Source organism: Protopterus annectens, chromosome 15.part0 (assembly GCF_019279795.1).
Source record: "Protopterus annectens isolate FY-2018-M chromosome 15.part0, PAN1.0, whole genome shotgun sequence".
Classification (NCBI taxonomy): domain Eukaryota; kingdom Metazoa; phylum Chordata; order Ceratodontiformes; family Protopteridae; genus Protopterus; species Protopterus annectens.
In genome coordinates, this window is record NC_056749.1 from 301,961,430 (window position 1) to 301,981,306 (window position 19,877).

Consider the following 19,877-nt stretch of genomic DNA (forward strand, 5'->3'; position numbering starts at 1 on the left):
TATTGCCTCGGCATTGCACCCAACATAAACAGCACACGCAGTCGCTCTGCTCTTCCACTTCATTCAGGCAAGCATCCAACATATCTGTAAACAAAAACGAACACATTACACATATACTCTGACTGCAAGCGCAGGGACAAACACTACCAGCCCGCCTTATTCTACAGTACGTTACTACAATCAAACATACCAACAAAAAGCACAGCTGTTCTGCCGCTACGTTCATTTATTCCATAACGTACGTGCGTACGTACTGACGTGACGCGCGGAAGTCCTGAACTCACTTTAAAGTAACAGCACATTTAACTGTACAATGGGCATAGAATAAAAATTAATTTGGAAGAAAGTAGATAATCGACGCTTTGGTGGGCTTGTCTTCTGGACAGGTCGCTGCAGCTGGTATGTCTTAATTGCTCGTAGACTTTAACGCAACCCATTTTCTCTATTTTGCAGATAGTTCTGATTCACGGAATTACTTCATCGGTCGCTGTATAAATTAACTTTGCAGTAGTCTGCCCTTGTTTTGGTGGTAGAACTGCTTTTGTCAAAAGTAAATAGGAAAATCTGAGTTTTGCAAAAAGGTGCTGTATCAAAGTAAGCCTTTCGCCCCGTAAAATACCATGTTTCATTATACAATTACATTTTGTAAATCTGTAGTATGTTTATTTTTAGTTTAATTCCTTACGTCTCTGTAGTTGGTTAAGAAGTTACTTTGTTGAGATAAGTCCCACGTTAGTATGCATGTTAGAGCAGCATATCTGGTTACTGATACACTTAAGGCGCAGCAGATGGAACTGGAGGAGCTGTGCATGGTACCGCATTCAGGTTTTCTGCGAAATGTTTGCAGTACCACATGCAGATATATCTGCACAAGAAGAGCAGGTTATCGAACTTATTTTTGTGGATAGGGGGTTGCTATTCATAGTAGGATAGAAATGCATAATTTTGAGAGGTAGGGTTCTGTTTGGTAGAAAGGATGGACCAAGTTCTTGATCCATCAGAACAGAACCTTTTAGATCAGGTGAAGTAATAAGAAGGCATTATGTTGTACTGTACATTAATTGATTGTATTGTACTTATAATTTGTAATGTATTTATTTTTTGGTTTGTGTTGTACTTATCATTTGTAATGCGTTTATTTTTTTTGTCAAAACACTTTTGTCGAAGTGTGTACAACTTCCACTGTAGTAGTAGTAGTAGTAATAGAATAACACAATTCTTAATACAGTTCTTAGAAGCATTTCAGGTAAAATAATCATCTGTAACTGTGCAGTATTTAGTTCCTGACATAACCCAGTATTTTCACAAGCATGCAAAATTTGGGTGCAATATTATGTTTTGTAGGTTCATAGGGAGGAACCTAGGGCCTATATAAGCCTAGCCAAGAAGATACACTGGCTTTCGCCATCCAAGAAAGTTATTTTCCTGTGCCACTGTCAAGCAGGACCACAGAACTGATAATTTTATGATTTGCGTTCTCACTACTTTTCAGATTATAGGTTCATAGGTTCATACTAGGCTATCTGCCCAAGGGCATTTATAAGCCTAGCTCATAGTTATTTGGCTTTCGCCACCCCTTTAGTTTGAATAAAACTATGCCTATTATTTTGCTGTGCCTCTGTCAAGCAGTGACACTGAAGTAATCCCTGGGGTATATCTGCGATCCCCCATCCATTGGTCAAGATTCCTCTTGAACAAGGCCAGCGAGGTGCTCTGCCTCACATGTACCGGGATTTTGTTAGATTATCAGCAAAATGTTTTTAGCTCTTATGTGCACTATACATCATTTAATTTGTTTTTTGTTTACTACTCTGTCTCGTGTGTTTACTTTACTCTTCCTGTTTTTCTATTTCCTACTCCCCTATCCTGTTTTTCCATTTTAGTCTTTTTCTGCTGCCCTATCAAATAGCTAAGCTATGGTAACAATATATTTACAGATCTCTACCAATTTCACTGTACTCCCTCTTTTCCTGTTCTCTTAATTGTTTATCATTTTTTGTGGGGTCATCCATGGTGAAGATGCTGTATTAACCAATAACTCCTTATTTTCCATTATACCAAAAAAAAAAAAAAAGAAATTTACAGTGTAATATTTTATGTGATGATTGGTATTCAAATTCTCTAATATCATGCAATCTAGAATAAAGCTTCTCATCCCCCTTCCTCGTGAATCTCTCTTCTGCAAAATCAACACATTTGATTGTCTATGGGGAATATTTTGCCAGTTTCTGGGAAGTAAAATATCATGAACTTTCTTGACTTTGTATTTGCCTTCACCATACCATTTACCCACCTCCATAACTTTTGATTTATTTGTCTCTCTGATAGCCTCTCCCATCCAAATTTCATTCTCAAAGCCAGTGTGCCATTTAGTGCTTGTAGCATTTTATGTTTTTGATATCAGACCTTGTTCCCATTCTTTATCCTTCTTAATTTCAGTACTCTATTTAATCAAGTCTAGCCATTTCTCTGGGGATAATAGTCTCCAGTTTGTTTCCATTATGTCCTACATTATCGAATAATATTCCAACTGGCTTCTTCAGTTAAGCTGAAACCACCTATGTACGACTTCCCAGGTAAGTACCTCCCCATCTACTTCCTCCTGTTTCCAGTATATTAGTCTGTTTTCTCTTCTCCGGTTCCAAAATGCCAGTTTTGTTTTATCTATTTTCAAAGCCTTTTGGCAAAACATGCTCTTAGTAATTTTTTTTTTAAACAAGAAACATATTCAGTTATGACATGGGCAACCATACAATTATATACACTAAAACAAACCACATTGACATAATCTTAGTTGTAAGTATTATACATCACAAAGCATATTGACATAATTTTAGTTGCAAACATTATACATCACTTATAATCTGTCCAGTCATTGTTAGTCAAACATTACATTTTACATGAACTTCAGAACAAACTGGCTCCCCACCTAAGCACCATGTTCAGTCATAGCCTCACATCAGGCTTTGTGCCCACTGAATGACGTACAGCAACAGTTATCCCACTCCACAAAGGGGAGCCACCACTGATCCCGGGAACTATTGCCCTATTAGCCTGACGAGCCTGGTCTACAAGGCCATGGAACTCGTAAACAAAGACATTGGTAACCTCCAAACTCTGAATCCCACCCGGTTCGGGTTTGTGAAAGGCAGGTCATGCTTCCTGAACCTGATCGACTTCTTTGAGGCAGTCACCAAAGCCGTAGATGAGGGTAAGGTGGTTCATACAGCCTATCTTGACCTCGCCAAGGCTTTCGACACCATCCCCCATTCTGGAATTATATCTAAACTCACTAAACTAGGTATAAATCCCTACGTCACAAGATGGGTTGCCAGCTGGCTCACTGACAGAACCCACACTGTAAAAGTTGCACACTCCAAATCTGACCTCAAACCAGTGACAAGAGTACCACAGGGTTCAGTCCTGGGATCTCTCCTGTTTGGTATCTACTTCTCTGAAGTACAGGTTAACACAGAAGGCCTCTGGCTAATGAAGTTTGCAGATGACTGCAAACTAGGAGCCATTGTCGAGTCCCCAAATGATGTGGAAATCCTACAGAAGGGCCTTGCTGAGACAAATGCCTGGTGTCAGAGCCATGGCCTCAAGCTCAATGCCAAAAAGTGCATTGTCATCCCCTTTGGTAAAAACTCTGTACCCATGAACTACTACATAGACAGCAGTCTACTTAACACCAAATGTGTGATGAGACCTTGGGACGCAGGTGGAAAGTAGTCTGTCCTTTGATGGTCACATCGACACAGTAGTCTACGTGGCACACCTCATCATAAAAGGGTTCTCATCCAGGAAAAAAGAGGTCATTGTTCCCCTCTACTCGACACTCATTAGACCCATTATAGAGTACAACACCCCTTTTGGAATGTACCTCACAAGACATCTGCAGCACAGAAGTACCCCACAAAGAGGATTACTGGCCTCAAACAGATGCCCTAAACTGACCGTCTCAAGAAACTCCAGCTTTACTCCGTAGCATATCGCCTACTCAGAGCGTGATCTCTGCCTAACATATAAAGCTATGGCAAACCCAGAGCTGTTGGACATGCTACACCTAAAGAAATCCCAATCCCTCTGAGCTACACGCTCTAGGGACCTAAACCTTGTCATCACAATAAACTGGACATGCTGGAGGGAATAGATTCCTGTCCCAGTGACTTCCCATACTCTGGAACAGGCTACCCATCTATGTCAAGCAAAGTTCTTCATTAACACTCTTCAAGAAAAATCTTGATGAGTGGATGGGAAATGGGAAATGCACCCTGAGGATCACTTCTGTGTCTCTGCTCGACAGTGGCACAGGAAAATAACTTTCTTGGGTGGCGCAAGTCAGGGAACCTTGTTGGCTAAGCTTATGTAGGTCCTCGGGCTGATAGCCTAGTACCTACCTATGAACCTATTACATAGCTCATCCAAATCCTGCCTTCTTTTAAACCTCATTCCTTCCCTTTATGTATTGCTCCCAGAATTCCCATTTTTTTCCTATGTAATTTGCTCCTACCCTTTTCTAAAGATCCCAGTTCCAGTTGTTTTGCCTCTGTTACTATATTCAGTACTTCTAGTACATTTGGTTTAGACTTTGATTTCCATTTTCTAGTAATTGCTTTTTGGCAGCCACAATAATGAGACTCAGCAAGGCTATGTCTAGGTAATTCCAATTCTGTATCATAGCTCAGAAAAATTATTTCCCTAGATTCACTAATTTGCACACCCAGTGTCTAATATAGAGTAGTCTAGTCTGCAGGGAATCTTTAAAGTCTGCCAACTCATTACACTCCCAAAAAATATGTTCCCAATTACCTCTTTCTTCTCCCAACATACCTCTAACATTTGCTGTCTACCTGAGGAAAATTTTTTGGAGTCTACTTGGGGTATAAAAATACCTATGTAAACATTCCAAACAAAAATCCTAAATCTTCTAGATTTTGTTGCATATTTGGGAGACATACCTGTATCCCTCCTACAAGCTCTTAGTATCTACATGCTCTTGGTATTGAAGTTTCGAATACTGTGCTCAGCTAACACTGTAACATTCCAATTAAAGTCTGACTTGCATTTTCACTTTAGGCACCTGAAAATACCTCCAAATGGTCTTGTTTTCTTACATAACCATGCCTTTCTAGTTATCACTTTGCCCCTTGCTTGGTATCCTAGCACACGGCTCCTTGTAAAATATGTAAACTGTATTATCTTCACTTACTACATGATATCCACCTTTGCTGAAACTTTATTTTTTGTTAAATGTTTTGTGGTGGTGTTATATCTCTTGCCTGAGTGAAGGTGGTTCAGTGGACCAGTTCTCTACCTGGTTAACAAATGAACTGTGAATATTTTATCTAGCTATCGAGTTAGTTATTCTTTAACTGGGTAAATGGGCTGTTTCACCTCTTCATCTTCTTTAAACGATAACTGTAACTTGTCAAACAGATCACAAATCTGGATTGGTACAAAACTTGGAATAATGAAAAATGCATGTGTAAAATATGTCTGGCGGTTGGTGCAGTGGATTAAGGGTTTGAGCTGTTACTGAACTGCTTTTTGTAGTAAAGGGTACAGGATTTGATTACTTCTACTTCCATTTCCCTCCTGTGCAGCTCTGAGCAAGTCAGTAAGTGGACATTGCTCCCATTTTGCCCATAAAAAGGGTCACTTTGCCCACTGGGCTTACCCAGTAAAAAGCAGAGAAGTAGCACATTATGTTTTACCCCCAAACGTCTTTATTACATTTTCACATATGACAAAGGCAATTTTAAATGAAAAACATACAAAATTATACCACTTTAGTTGCAGTTTACATCACAGACACCATTGAAACAACTCTAGTTGCAAACATTGTATATCTCTTATAAACCATCCAGTCATCCAGTCATTGTCAGTTAAGCATTATATGACTCATTCAAATTCTGCCTTGTAAGGCTTGTTCCTGCTCTGGATATATTATAGGTTCATAGGTTCGTACTAGGCTATTTGCCCTAGGGCATTTATAAGCCTAGCCAGAGTGTGTTTGGCTTTCGCCACCCATTTTAAATTAATTTTGCTATGCCCTTTTTCCAGGTTAGTATACCTGTGCCTCTGTCTAACAGTGATCTAACAGTGACACAGAAGTGATGCCCGGGGTAAACCGACGGTCTCCCATCCACTCATCAAGATTCCTCTTGAAGAGAGTCAATGAGGGACTCTGCCTAACCTGGACTGGGATTTTATTCCAGAGTGAAGGGTTGTTACCACAATTCCCATTTTTCCTATGTAGTTTGCTCCTTCCCTTTTCTAAAGATCCCAATTCCAGGTCTTTTATCTCTGTTCCTATATTCACTACTTCTAGTAAAGTTGGTCTAGACTTTGATTTCCATTTTCTAGTAACTGCTGTTTTGGCAGCCGCCATAATTAGAGACTCAGCAAGGCTTTACTATGTTTAGGCAATTCTGATTCTGTAGCATAACTCAAAGAAGCCCTCTCCCCAGTCAGTCCTATCTGCTCACCCAGCATGTACGACAGAGCGGTCTGCAGGGAATCCCTAAAGTCTGCCAGGGCATTACAGTGCCAAAAAAATGTTCCCAGCTACCTCTTTCTTGCCCGTCATACCTCTGACATTTGCTATCCACCTGAGGGAAAAATTCTTTGGAGTCTACTTGGGGTATAAAAATACCTATGTAAACTCTTCAGGCAAAGATCCTAAGTGTTCTAGTTTTTGTTGCATATTTGGGAGATGTGCATATATACCCCCCCCCCATTGTCTCTTTGTCAATTGCTTATCCAATCTCTCTTCCCAGACTTTTCTAAGCTCTTCTGATTGAGTCTTATAATTATCATGCAGTATTTTATATGCTTTACTAGTTATTCCTCTTTTTTAACCACAGCTTCTGTTCTAGATTCTATTAAAAACTCTACCAGTGCTAGTCTTTCATTTAGGAGCCCCCTATTTATTTCTATGTACTCTGATATCAGTCGTTGATAGGGAAGGCAATCTCTAACTTGCAGTCCAAGTAAATTATTGGCCTCTCCCATTCTGTTACCTTTCCCTTTCTAGTTATTTGCTCCCAATACATTGGTTCCTTTGCCAATTTTCTCCAATAGATTCCAGCTCCCTCTTGCCTATTATCTGTACCCCTGACCACCGTCATCCCTATCAAAATCTCTTTTCTCCATTCTCTTGCTGATTTGGTTATTAGAATATTCCCTGCTATTTTATGAATATAGTACTCTGTATGATTTTGATTGTTCTTCTTAAGAGTTTGCATCCAAAATCCCAATCTCCCCTTATTTCTTGAGCTTCCTCCCTGTGTCAGCATAATTCCTTTCCACTTTGATTTAGTTTTCTGCTTGTGCTATGTATAAGAGACGTAACGGTGTTGTTCTAAAATACCCCCTCAAATTAGGTTATCCTAGTCTGTCTTGTTCTATTGGTAGAATCATCTTATCCACTTCACCTTTGCTTTTTTCCTTTCCCTAATAAAATCACAGTATGGTTCTTGAAACTCTATCTACCCTAAATATAAGTCCCCCCTCTATATCATGGTTCAATAGCTACTTATCTGGCCATCAGCAAGCAGTCCTATGGCAGGGACAACTGTCCCCCCTGTTACCAGTTACCATAGGAGTCCCTCAATGATCCATCCTTGGGCCTTTGCTGTTCTCTTTATTTACTAACAAGATCTCTTCATCCTCACCCACTGCCTCAGTAGTACAATACGCAGATGGCACCACCCTTATATGTGCTGCCCCCAACCTAAGTGAACTACAAACCCTAACCCAAAATAACTTCATCCTAGCCAAAACTTGGTTCGCTAATGTCAAATTTCTTCTTAATCCCCCCAAAAAATTATTTTCAGCCCAGGCAGATCTCCTCCTTTAAATAGTTATTTCACCATCTACTCTAAAGAAAACATTCAAATTAGTCCACACACACTAAACTGCTAGGTGTAGAATTAGACCATAATCTGAGGTTCGATATCCATGTAGCACAAACCATCAAGAGCGTTAATAAAAAAACTTGGACTGCTCTACAGGAACAAACAGTTGATGACTAAACGCACCAAAGCAACCATCGCAAGGACTCCTCTTCTATCCACCCTCCTTTATGCCTCTCCCATCTTATAGGTTCATAGGTTGGTACTAGGCTATCGGCCCTAGGGCCTATGCAAGTGTAGCCATAACAATTCCCTGGATATTTCTTCCCACAATATTTACTTCTATGTTGACTAATCTCTGCCAAATCGATCTAAATAAAATGGAATCTTGCTACAACAAGACTGCTAAGTTTGCTAGTGAAGCCTCATATAGGTCTCACACTGTCTATCCCTTAAGCAGCTTAACTGGCTTGAGTTGCCTCATATACTTCTACTCCATCAACTCTCTATAGCACACAAACTGTACTACCTTCCTGAGAAAACCCTAGCACTTCAGCATCTAATTCAGCCCCGCATTCCCTCTAGAGCCTTAAGATCCAGTAACCAGAACCTCATAACTGTCATCCAACATAGAAATGATGCCGGTAAATCCCTCTTTGCCAGCATCATTGCTAAAACCAGGAACACACTACCAAGCCAAATAACTTCTACCACATCCTTTGTTCATTTCAAAAATACTCCTGAAAACCCACTATTTAAGTGACTGGCTATGTTCATGCCACTCACCAGCCTAACCCAAACTAAGAGAATGTTTCTGTGTATAGCTAAGTATAAACAGTTCCCCTGAAAGCTTGTGAATCCATTGATATTTACTTGACAAAACTTATATCTATAAAAATAATACAAATGCTGTTTTAAGTTATGTACCACAATGATTGTCTACTGTAAGAATTGTTAATCTCTTAACATATCGTGTATGTTTGCTATAAGTATGCTCTGTTTTTCTTCTTCTCTCATGTAGTGTATTATATTGTGGAGCATTTCTCCCCGGGCCTCTGCTGAAAATGGACCTGTGCCCAGTCGGAATTTCCTGTTAAACAAATGTTAAATAAATATATATTTTTTTTTATTGCTATCCACATCTTCTCCAGTTGATAAAAGTATGCCTGACCTGTGTATAAGACTAAAGGGACTAAGTCTAAATTTCAAAATGCACTCGCTCGAAGCACTCCTTAAAATGGAGAACATCGACATTTGTGCTGTAACAGAGACCTGGCTCAAGGCAGCAGAAAGCACCCCTACACTACCAGGCTATAACTCATTCCACACCTTTCGGCCCCAGAACTTGGACCAAAGCTCCAGAGGCGGTGGTGTTTCCATATTCATAAAGGATGCGCACACCTCCAGACTGGTAGCCCAACGTAATGCATCTGAGATGCTTCAGGTGCAGCTAACATTGGGTAAAACAGCGATTCGGGTAGTAGCCTGCTATAGTTCCCCCAACCATGTCCCAAGACTCATACTTCACGTTCCTAAGCACCCTGGAGAATATTAGGGTCCAACCTAACACTCTCATACTGGGCGACTTGAACTATGCCTCCATTAACTGGGAAAACTACTCGTGTACCAATACACTTGCCCAACGTCTCTTGGAATTCATTAATTCCAATGCCCTGGACCAGCTAATTCTTACCTCCACTAGAGGTAGCAGCATCTTTAACCTGGTCATTACTAGCATGGGCAACTGTTATTCTACATCAGTAGTCAACTCCTCCCTGGTTAGATCCAACCATAAACTAATCACCTTGGAAATTCACATCCCTCCACCCCCCCCCTCCCCCCCCCCCCCCCGCAAAGGCAACCAGCATGAAAAACTTCTCCAAAGCTAACTTTGGGCTCCTAAAAACAGAGGTGGCTAACTTCATGGCACCCATGCAAATGGAGAATAGTTGCATGATTGCTGAATCCTACACCAATGCACTGTATGAATATGTACACAAATGCATGGATCTCGCCATACCCAATAAAACCAAGATGCTCTAAAGGAAGCCAATCTGGTGGTCCCCTGCCATAAATAAACTATACAACAGAAGGAGGAAACTGATGCGGAATAAAGTGATGTACCAAGACTGGAAAAACTTTGTTAGCAGCCCCAACAAAAAGTTGAGATCCCTCATCAAATTGTCTAAAGTTAGCTATGAAAACAGAATTACAGCAGATAGTAAAGACAACCACAAGCCCTTCCAGAGTTATGTAAAGAATCTCCATGGCAGTACCCAGATTTGCTCTGAGCTACTGCACAATGGTACCTCCTATACTGAGCCAACAGATATTGCCAATATACTGGCCGACAGATTCAGTGCCAACTTTACCCCCCCCCCCAAAGGACCAGTCACAATACCAGTAGATTGCCAGGCATCCTGTATTACTGCTGTGCAGGTTAAAACAGCACTGTCCAAGGCCAATAATACAGCTTCTATGGGACCTGACAATATCCCTGGCTGTGTTTTACATGAACTACAGAGTGAACTGGCACCTCACCTGTGTGTCCTGTTCAAACACAGCCTCACCTCAGGCTTTGTCCCTATCGAATGGCGCACTGCTACTGTCATCCCTCTCCACAAAGGAGGAGTGACTACAGACCCTGGGAACTATCGCCCCATTAACCTGACGAGTCTGATATGCAAAGCTATGGAAGGCATCATCATGGACCTAATAAACAAGGATATAGGGAATCTCCAAACTCTGGATCCCACACAATTTGGTTTTGTGAAGGGTAGATCATGCCTGCTCAACTTAGTCACCTTCTTTGAGTCAGTCACCAGAGCTGTGGATGAAGGCAAGGTGGCTTATACAGCCTGCCTTGATCTGGCCAAGGCCTTTGATATCATTCCCCACTCAGGAATTGTAGAAAAACTCACTAAGCTAGGCATCAACCCCTATATCACTAGGTGGGTTGCAAACTGGCTCACAGGTAGAACCCACAGTGTGAAAGCTGACTCCAAGTCAGGCTGCTGACCAGTCATGAGTGGAGTCCCAAAGGGTTCGGTCCTGGGTCCTCTCCTGTTTGGTATCTACTTCTCTGAAGTCCAGGCCAACACGAAGGGATTCTGGCTGACAAAGTTCGCAGACGATTGCAAGTTGGGAGCTATTATTAACTCCCCAAGTGATGTTGACATCCTACAGAAGGGCCTCACTGAGACCAACGACTGGTGTCAGAACCATGGCCTTAAGCTCAATGCCAAAAAATGTGTCGTCATCCCCTTTGGGAAAAACCCAGTTCCCATGAATTACCACATCGATGGTAGTCCACTGAACACAGAAGGCGTTATAAGAGATCTAGGGAACACAGGTTGACAGCAACCTCTCTTTTGACCACCATATTGCCACTGTGGTCAGAAAGTCCTATGTGGCACATCACATTACTAAGGATTTTGCATCCAGGAAAAAAGAGGTCATTGTCTCCCTCTACTCTTCCCTCATTAGGCCAGTCATTGAGTGCAGTGCCCCATTTGGCCCTCACTAAACACCTGGAACAACTGGAGAGGCCGCAAAAGTACCTAACAAAGAGGATCCTAGGCCTTAATCATTTGTCCTATATGGACAGACTCAAAGGACTCCAACTCTGTCTCATATCTCCTGCTTAGAGGCAGTCACTGCTTGACTTACAAAGCCATGTCTGACCCAGCTCTGTTAGTAATGCTACATTTAAAGAAATCCCAATCCCTCCACACCACACGCTCCAGAGACCTCAACCTCATTACCACAATCAACAGAACATGCTGGAGGGACAGGCTCATAATTCAGAGACTGCCCATGCTATGGGATAGACTTCCCATGCATGTCAAGCAGAGCAGCTCACTGGCCCTCTTCAAGAGAAATCTTGATGAGTGGATGGGAAATAGAAAATTCACCCCAGGGATCACTCCAGTGGCTTTACTCGACAGAGGCACTGGGGAACTAAGTTCAGGTGGCATGATGCCAGGGTAATCCTATGGGCTAGGCTTGTAAAGGCTCCAGGGCCATTAGCCTAGTACACACCTATGAACCTAAAACATTTTAATGGCTTGTATCTTAGTATCCATATCCATATAACAGAAGTAGCACCATTATTGAGAGAGTAGTGGGAGCATAGTAAGGCAATAGAATAGAAGAAAGGACGAAAGTGGTGAGTGATGATGTGAAATGTATGCTGTCTAGCAAGTTCCTCTTTTGCTACATTTATTTTGTGGTAAATGCGTACATAGATACATGCCGGAATAGCTTTTGTTACAGTATTCTTTTCTGTCATATTTTTATAAACGTTTTTATGTTTTTAAATACATATGTAATTATTAGTTTGAACTTTTTTATCTTGGGCTACCACTGTAAATGGTCTCTGATCATTTGGAATTTTCTAGTTAGCAACTGTAAATAAATGCTTTAAATAAAAACTGTCTCACATGCTATACAAATACAGTGAGGCAAACATAACACATAAGTAAGATGTTTTCATATACAGTATAGGAAACGCACCCCCTCTAATCAGACACTATTGTGCAAGATCTAGGCACTCTTGTTGATAATTTCTTAGCGTTGTCCATCATGTCTTCACATTAGTTAAGAAAGCCATCTATCTGGCTCATCTAATTTCCAGATGTACCTCGTCTAGATTCATAGAAGTCTTAATTCCTTTTTTTTTTTCATCTCATCAGACCTATTGCTGAATATAATGCACCTTTTGGCATGGCTTTGGTTAAGCATATCACTTAACTTGAGAGATCTCATACATAACTGAAAAGATTAGTGGTCTCAAAAATCTTTATCAGGACAGACAGGCAGCCCTCTGTCTTTACTTGACCTCTTAGTAGACTCCTGTCTGTGGAGACCTGTGTCTAGCTTTTTGAGCCATGAGAGATCCAACCCTCTTTAACCTCCTGTTCCTTCACAGAACATTTGGTATCTCAAATACCCAGTTATGCGAACTAAGCCTTTGATCAACAAATAAGTAAGACATGTTGAAATGAAAGATTCCTATCTCATTGTATCCCTCACCTCTGGAACACACTTCTGCTACATGTCAGACTAGCACCCTTGCCTCTTTCAAGGTCAACCAGGATAACTGGATGGGCAGCCTCAAACTTTCCCCGATCTGTCTTGTCTTGCCTACCTTGAGGCTGGAGAGAACTTTTGAATGGGGTTTTTGACTAGGTTTGTAATGGTCTGCAGACTGATTTATCTAGTACTTACTCGTGAACCTATGAACAGAAATATGGGTAGAGATGGATATGTATTAAGATTTTTGTAATACCCAGATTCAGTATGGGCAAAAGTAGCAGAGGGGGTGGGTGATGGTTTATATTTGAAATGGAATTAATGCACTAAACAACAAAATGAGGAAATGCTATAGTGTTGATCTCGATGGAGGGGGAGAAACGAAGTATTCTTGTGGGGAATCTTGACTTACAAGAATAAGGATGATTGTGTGTGTGTCTGTGTGTGTGTATTCACTTTATAATCTCAAAATACTAAAATACCAAATTTTAGTATATCGAGACTGTAAAATCAAAAGTGCAGTTATGCAAAAACTGCATAATATCAAATATGGAAATTTTGAATCTGCGGTTGTGTTGTCACGTTCGTGATATTGGGTGCGGTTTGTGGATTTAGCTGGGGATTCAGGTAAGTGGTGTTCTTGTAAAGGTATTGGGTAGGGATTTTAGTGTGTATTGGTGGATTTTATGTGTTTGTGTGTTTAGTGTGACCTCTGAGTTAGTATGTATAAGTAGTGGGAGTGTGGGGGGATGCAGGGGGACTTGCCTCCCTGCTTATAGGTAGGGTAGGTGTGTTTGTGTGTGTGTGTTGTTTTGTTTGTTGTAACGTTGTTCGGTAGGTGCATGTTTGCTTGTTTGTGTGGTGGTGTGTGTATGTGAATGATCAGGATTTTGAATTTCACAGTTGTGGGCGTCAGTTTTTTGGGCTTTTGGCTTTATAGTCTTGAGATGATACTAAAATTCTGTATTTTAGTATTTTGAGATTATAAAGCGAATATATATATATATATATATATATATATATATATATATATATATATATATATATATGGATCTATTTTGTTTGGTCGAAAGTCGGTTTCCCCAGCACACTTGACCGAAAGCTCACTACATCGAAAACTCATTTCACTGAAACTCATTTTGTCGAAAGTTATACATGGCCTTTTCCCCACTGCAGTGCAACTCTTGAGTTAGAATATTAAGTAAGTGGGGTGTGTGGGGGGGCATAGCCCCCCACCTATGTTAAACGTTTTAAACCATACACATGTATACTTCCAAGTTAAATAAATAACTCTTTCCAAAAGACAACTTATAACCAAACTGTGTGGGGGGCTGTGCCTCCCACACCTCCCCTTACTTAATATTCTAATCCAGGGTTGCACTACAGTGGTGAAAAGGCCATGTGTAACTTTCGACGAAATCAGTTTCAGTGAAGTGAGTTTTTGATATAGTGAGTTTTCAGAGAAGTCTGCTGGGGAAACTGACTTTCAACCAAGTGTGTTTTCGATGATAAGTAGACCCATTTTATATATATATATATATATATATATCACACACTCATAATAAAAACTGTCAGATGAATAAGGAGGCGGACAAAGCACATAATTGTGGGAAACCATAATATTCCAGCAAGGAAGTATGAAGAGTCTATCTGTCATAAGGAGGGAGGCAGAAGTAATAAAATGTTGTTGGAAACTGGAGTTGAACAGACAGTGAGTTCGCCAAACAGAAAGGAATCCATTGCATATGTGGTGACAAAAACTGAGGGAACCATTAGCACAAGTGATTGTAGTACAGTTTGCTTTACATTGTCAGGATTATTGTTGGAATGTGTCACAGGAATTTAGCACACAAACCATGTCTGAAATATGTGAACGTAGATAATGTGGTGTGGTAGCAGTAATTGAGAGTTGCAGGACTTCATTAAAGAATGTATGAGGAGGGGAATGAACCCTGTGCCAGGATGAAGGTGTGAGGAGGGGAATGAACCCTGTGCCATGATGGTGTGAGGAGGGGAATGAACCCTGTGCAAGGAAGAAGTTGTGAGGAGGGGAATGAACCCTGTGCCAGGAGGAAGGTGTAAGGAGGGAATGAACTCTGTGCCAGGAGGAAAGTGTGAGGAGGGGAATGAACCCTGTGCCAGGAGGAAGGTGTAAGGAGGGGAATGAACCCTGTGCCAGGAGGAAGGTGTGTGTGGAGGAGCTATGAACCCTGTGCTAGGAGGAAGGTGTGTGTGGAGGAGGTATGAACCCTGTGCCAGGAGGAAGGTGTGTGTGGAGGGGTGCCAGGAGGAAGGTGTAAGGAGGGAATGAACTCTGTGCCAGGAGGAAAGCGTGAGGAGGGGAATGAACCCTGTGCCAGGAGGAAGGTGTAAGGAGGGGAATGAACCCTGTGCCAGGAGGAAGGTGTTTGTGGAGGAGGTATGAACCCTGTGCCAGGAGGAAGGTGTGTGTGGAGGAGGTATGAACCCTGTGCCAGGAGGAAGGTGTGTGTGGAGGGGTATGAACCCTGTCCCAGGAGGAAGGTGTGTGTGGAGGGGGTATGAACCCTGTGCCAGGAGGAAGGGGTGTGTGGAGGGGGTATGAACCCTGTGCCAGGAGGAAGGTGTAAGGAGGGGAATGAACCCTGTGCCAGGAGGAAAGTGTGAGGAGGGGAATGAATCCTGTGCCAGGAGGAAGGTGTGTGTGGAGGAGGTATGAACCCTATGCCAGGAGGAAGGTGTGTGTGGAGGGGGTATGAACCCTGTGCCAGGAGGAAGGTGTGTGTGGAGGGGGTATGAACCCTGTGCCAGGAGGAAGGTGTGTGTGGAGGGGGTATGAACCCTGTGCCAGGAGGAAGGTGTATGTGGAGGGGGTATGAACCCTGTGCCAGGAGAAAGGTGTGTGTGGAGGGGGTATGAACCCGGTGCCAGGAGGAAGGTGTGTGTGGAGGTGGTATGAACCCGGTGCCAGGAGGAAGGTGTGTGTGGAGGGGGTATGAACCCTGTGCCAGGAGGAAGATGTGTGTGGAAGGGGCATGAACCCTGTGCCAGGAGGAAGGTGTGTGTGGTTGGGGGTATGAACCCTGTGCTAGGAGGAAGGTGTGTGTGTGTGTGGAGGGGGTATGAACCCTGTGCCAGGAGGAAGGTGTGTGGAGGGGGTATGAACCCTGTGCCAGGAGGAAGGTGGTGTGGGAAAGGGAGGCAGCCAGCCTGGTTGAAGGCGAAAGAAAGGCATGTTATTACTGAAAACAAGATTATAGAAGACTGAGATGCAGGAATAAAGGATGAGAAGATGTTTAACGTACACTGTAGAATGTAGAATAAAAAAAAAAAACAGTTACACTTACTAGCAGACAAACCGACTCTAGAAAGGAAGCCACTCCACACACTGGCTTGGAAAACATCACAAACAATTTTATTGTTAAACCTTTAATACATTAAGCTTTTAATTCACAAGTAGCTTTTTGTCCATAGGGAATAACGGACTTCATTACAATAACAGGCATCCTCCAAAGTGCGTTTACATAGGAATACATTAATTGAGATATTTTGTTTAAGGGCAAACACAAAAGAACTTATCAAAATAAAACTGTTGCTTTAATAGTGATAATTTAAAACTTATGTAGATTGCTAAGATTGGGTGGCAAGGTTTTTAAAATGTGTAAAAATATTTAAAAAAAATATAAAACATTCACAAAGACAAAAATATACAAGTGTGTGTGAGTAAAAAAAAAAGATGTGGCTGAACCTGTTAAAGTAAATAAATATGTACACGTGTCACATACTTTTTAAAAAGATATATTTTTGCATTCAATTTGCCCTGCTGGGTAAAATCATAATTCATTGGCTCTTTGCTTTAAAACAGGAACAATAGAAGTGCATTCATTAATACCTGGGGAGTGTGTAGAATCTAACCTTATTTGCCATACAAGTTCTCTTAGTTCGATATAGTCCTTCCATGGACCACTCCTGTAATTATGTATTATGTTTTCTAAAATAATGAACAGCAAATATATTTCAATTGTGTACTTGGGTTGAATGCCTATATAGAGCATTTTTCTGGTTACATTTTAGGATGTCATAATTGTGTTCGTAAATATGTTTTCTAAGTTGCCTGCTTAGAAATGTAAATAATAATGCAGAAATGAAGAACCCCCTTTTAAAGTAAGAAGTAGAAAAGATACAAAAAGATGTAGTTGTAGTCAATGTAAATACATTTTAGAATGTCAACAAGTTGAATTTAGTAACGGTTTAAAATCTGTTATTTTGCACAGGATTGAAATTTTGTTTAACCAAAGGGATAATGTACTTAGCAATTTGTTCCGTCTGTCCAGCCTTTTATGTTGGAAAAACTCAGATGCAACTTAGAAAACGTATTTACGAGCAAAGTTATGACATCCTACAATGTAACCAGAAAAATGCTGTATATAGGCATTAAACTGTATATACAGGACTTAAACATTTTCTGTTCATTATTTTGAAAAAAGTAGTACATAATCTCAGGGGTGGTCCATGGAAGGACTATATCAAACTAAGAGAACTTGTATAGCATATAAGATTAGATTCTACACACTCTCCAGGTATTAGTGAATGCACTTCTGTTCCTGTTTTAAAGCAAAGAGCCAATAAATTATGATTTTGCCCAGCAGGGAAAACTGAATGCAAAAGTAATTTTTTAAGAAAGTATGTGACATGTACATATTTATTTAGTTTTATAGGTTCACCCACTTCGTTTTTGTTTTACTCAAATATACACTTGAATGTTTTTGGCTTTGTGATCTTTTTTTTATATATATTTATATTTTTATACATTTAAAAACATTGCCACAGAATCTTCGTAATCTACATAGGTTTTAAATGATCATTATTAAAGCAGTGCTTTTATTTATGTTTGCCCTTTAATTTGACAAAATACCTCATAACTGGCTTATTGGATTACTAATTATTCAAGTACTGTATTCCTATGTAAGTGCACTTTGGAGGATGCCTTTTATTCTGATGAAGCCTGTTCCCTATGGATGAAAAGCTATTTGTGAATTAAAAGGATAGTGTATTAAAAGTTGAACAGTAAAATTGTTCGTGGCGTTTTCCAAGCCAGTGTGTGGAGCAGCTTCCTTTCTGGAGTTGTTTGTCTGCTATTTGGTGGAATTGTTTTTCTTTTATTCTCAGTTTTGGATTTCTTGCGTTTCTACCTTTCGAGTCGTGCCTGGTTTATTTGTGGTCGTTTCATGCACTGTGGAGTGTAGGAAGAGTTGAGAGCACATTACTATAGTGGGAGTGGAGAAATGGGAGTATAAAATGCACTAGACAGAATTTAGAGAATGATCTCTTCACATCTATACAATAGAGACAAGGTGGTGTGCTGTCATGAGGAGATGGAGCAGATTTGTATGGGGAGGAGTAAGAGCCAGATGAAGTATATTACAGGATGCTAAAGGATTGGGCACTGGTTCCTACTGAACCACAAACAGAACTGTAGAATCTCTCCTTGTTTATCGGAGGTTGTCAGTAATGTCTGCTTTGCTCTCTTAATTTCTCCAAATCCTTTGGGTTTCTAATACCATGACAAGAATGGACACCATTCCTAAGTCTAAGTTCATGAAATTAGTATTGTTTCACTCTTTGATGTCACCCAAAAGTGCTCTTCACAACACCCACAGTGTGCCCAGTAATGACGACTCCAGCAATTCGTAATGAGTTGCATGTATTGGTAACATATCTAAATACAGTTGTAGATTCTTTTTTATAAGACCCGTTGCTCCTACTACTGTCGGAACTGTCTGGATATCCACATTGCTCTCGTTTCTGCCTGCAAATCCTGATGACTTTATGTATGTCTGTCTGTACGCAAGACACTGTAGTCACTGGGTGTGGCGATTTCAATGGTGCTTTTGTCTTCTTTTCACACAGCTTAAGTACTGGCTTCATTCCAGCAGAGTGGAGAACTGCCATTGTCATCTCCTTGCACAAAGGTGGTGCCACTACTGACCCTAGAAACTGTCACCACATTAGCTTCACAAGTCTGATCTGTAAGGCCATGGATCATATTATTATGGATTTCATAAACAAGGACATAGGCAGTCTCCAAGCATTTGACCCCCACCCAGTTCAGATTCGTCAAGGGCAGATCTTGCCTGTTTAACTTCTTTGAGACTGTCACCAAGGCCCTGGATGAGGGAAAGTCAGTACATACAGCTTACCTTGACTTGGCCAAGGCTTTTGACACAATCCCCCACTTGGGCATCATCGAAAAGCTAATGCAACTTGGTGTAAATCCCTATCTCATCAGGTGGGTGGCTAACTGGCTCACTGACAGGACCCTTAAAATCAAAATAGGCACCTCCACCTCCAATAGCAGACCTGTCACTAGTGGAGTTCCCCAGGGATCTGTCCTGGGACCCCTACTGTTTTGGCATCTATTTCTCAGAGGTCCAGGCAAAGACAAAGGGCCTGTGGCTGACCAAGTTTGTGGATGACTGTAAGTTGGGTGCGGTCATTGACTCCCCAAATGATGTTAAACTGTAAGAGAGTCTGACGGCAACTAATGACTGGTGCCAAAGTCATGGCCTCAAGCTAAATGCAAAAAAATGCATCATCATACCATTCGGCAAAAACACGACCCCTATTGATTACCACATCAATGGAAACCCCCTAAGCACACAGTCTGTGGTGAGAGACCTGGGCTATCAGGTTGACAACAACCTCACATTCGACCATCGTGTAGCAGCAGTGGTCAGAAAAAATGTTTACTTGGTTCATCTCATAAGTAAAGTGATTGCATCCAGAAAAAAGGAGGTTATTACCTCTCTATACTCCTCCCTCATTAGACCAATAATTGAGTATAACGTCCCGTTTGGGATGTACCTCTCCAAACATCTGCACCAACTGGAAAGGCCACTGAGAATCCATGGCCTCCAACACCTGTCCTATGCAGACAGGCTCAAATCGCTATCAATCTTTTCAGTATCATACAGATTTCTCAGGGGTGATCTGTGTCTTGCCTAC

At 41.2% G+C, this 19,877-nt stretch overlaps 1 protein-coding gene across 1 annotated transcript in view; it reads left to right on the plus strand.

The window, feature by feature from the left end:
• Positions 1-252: 252 nt before the first annotated feature.
• The window catches only part of TAF6L (TATA-box binding protein associated factor 6 like), a gene marked incomplete in the record, with an annotated part of 985,055 nt that continues 965,430 nt past the window's right edge, over positions 253-19,877 (plus strand). Inside the window, 1 exon segment of the mRNA XM_044057070.1 lies at positions 253-399.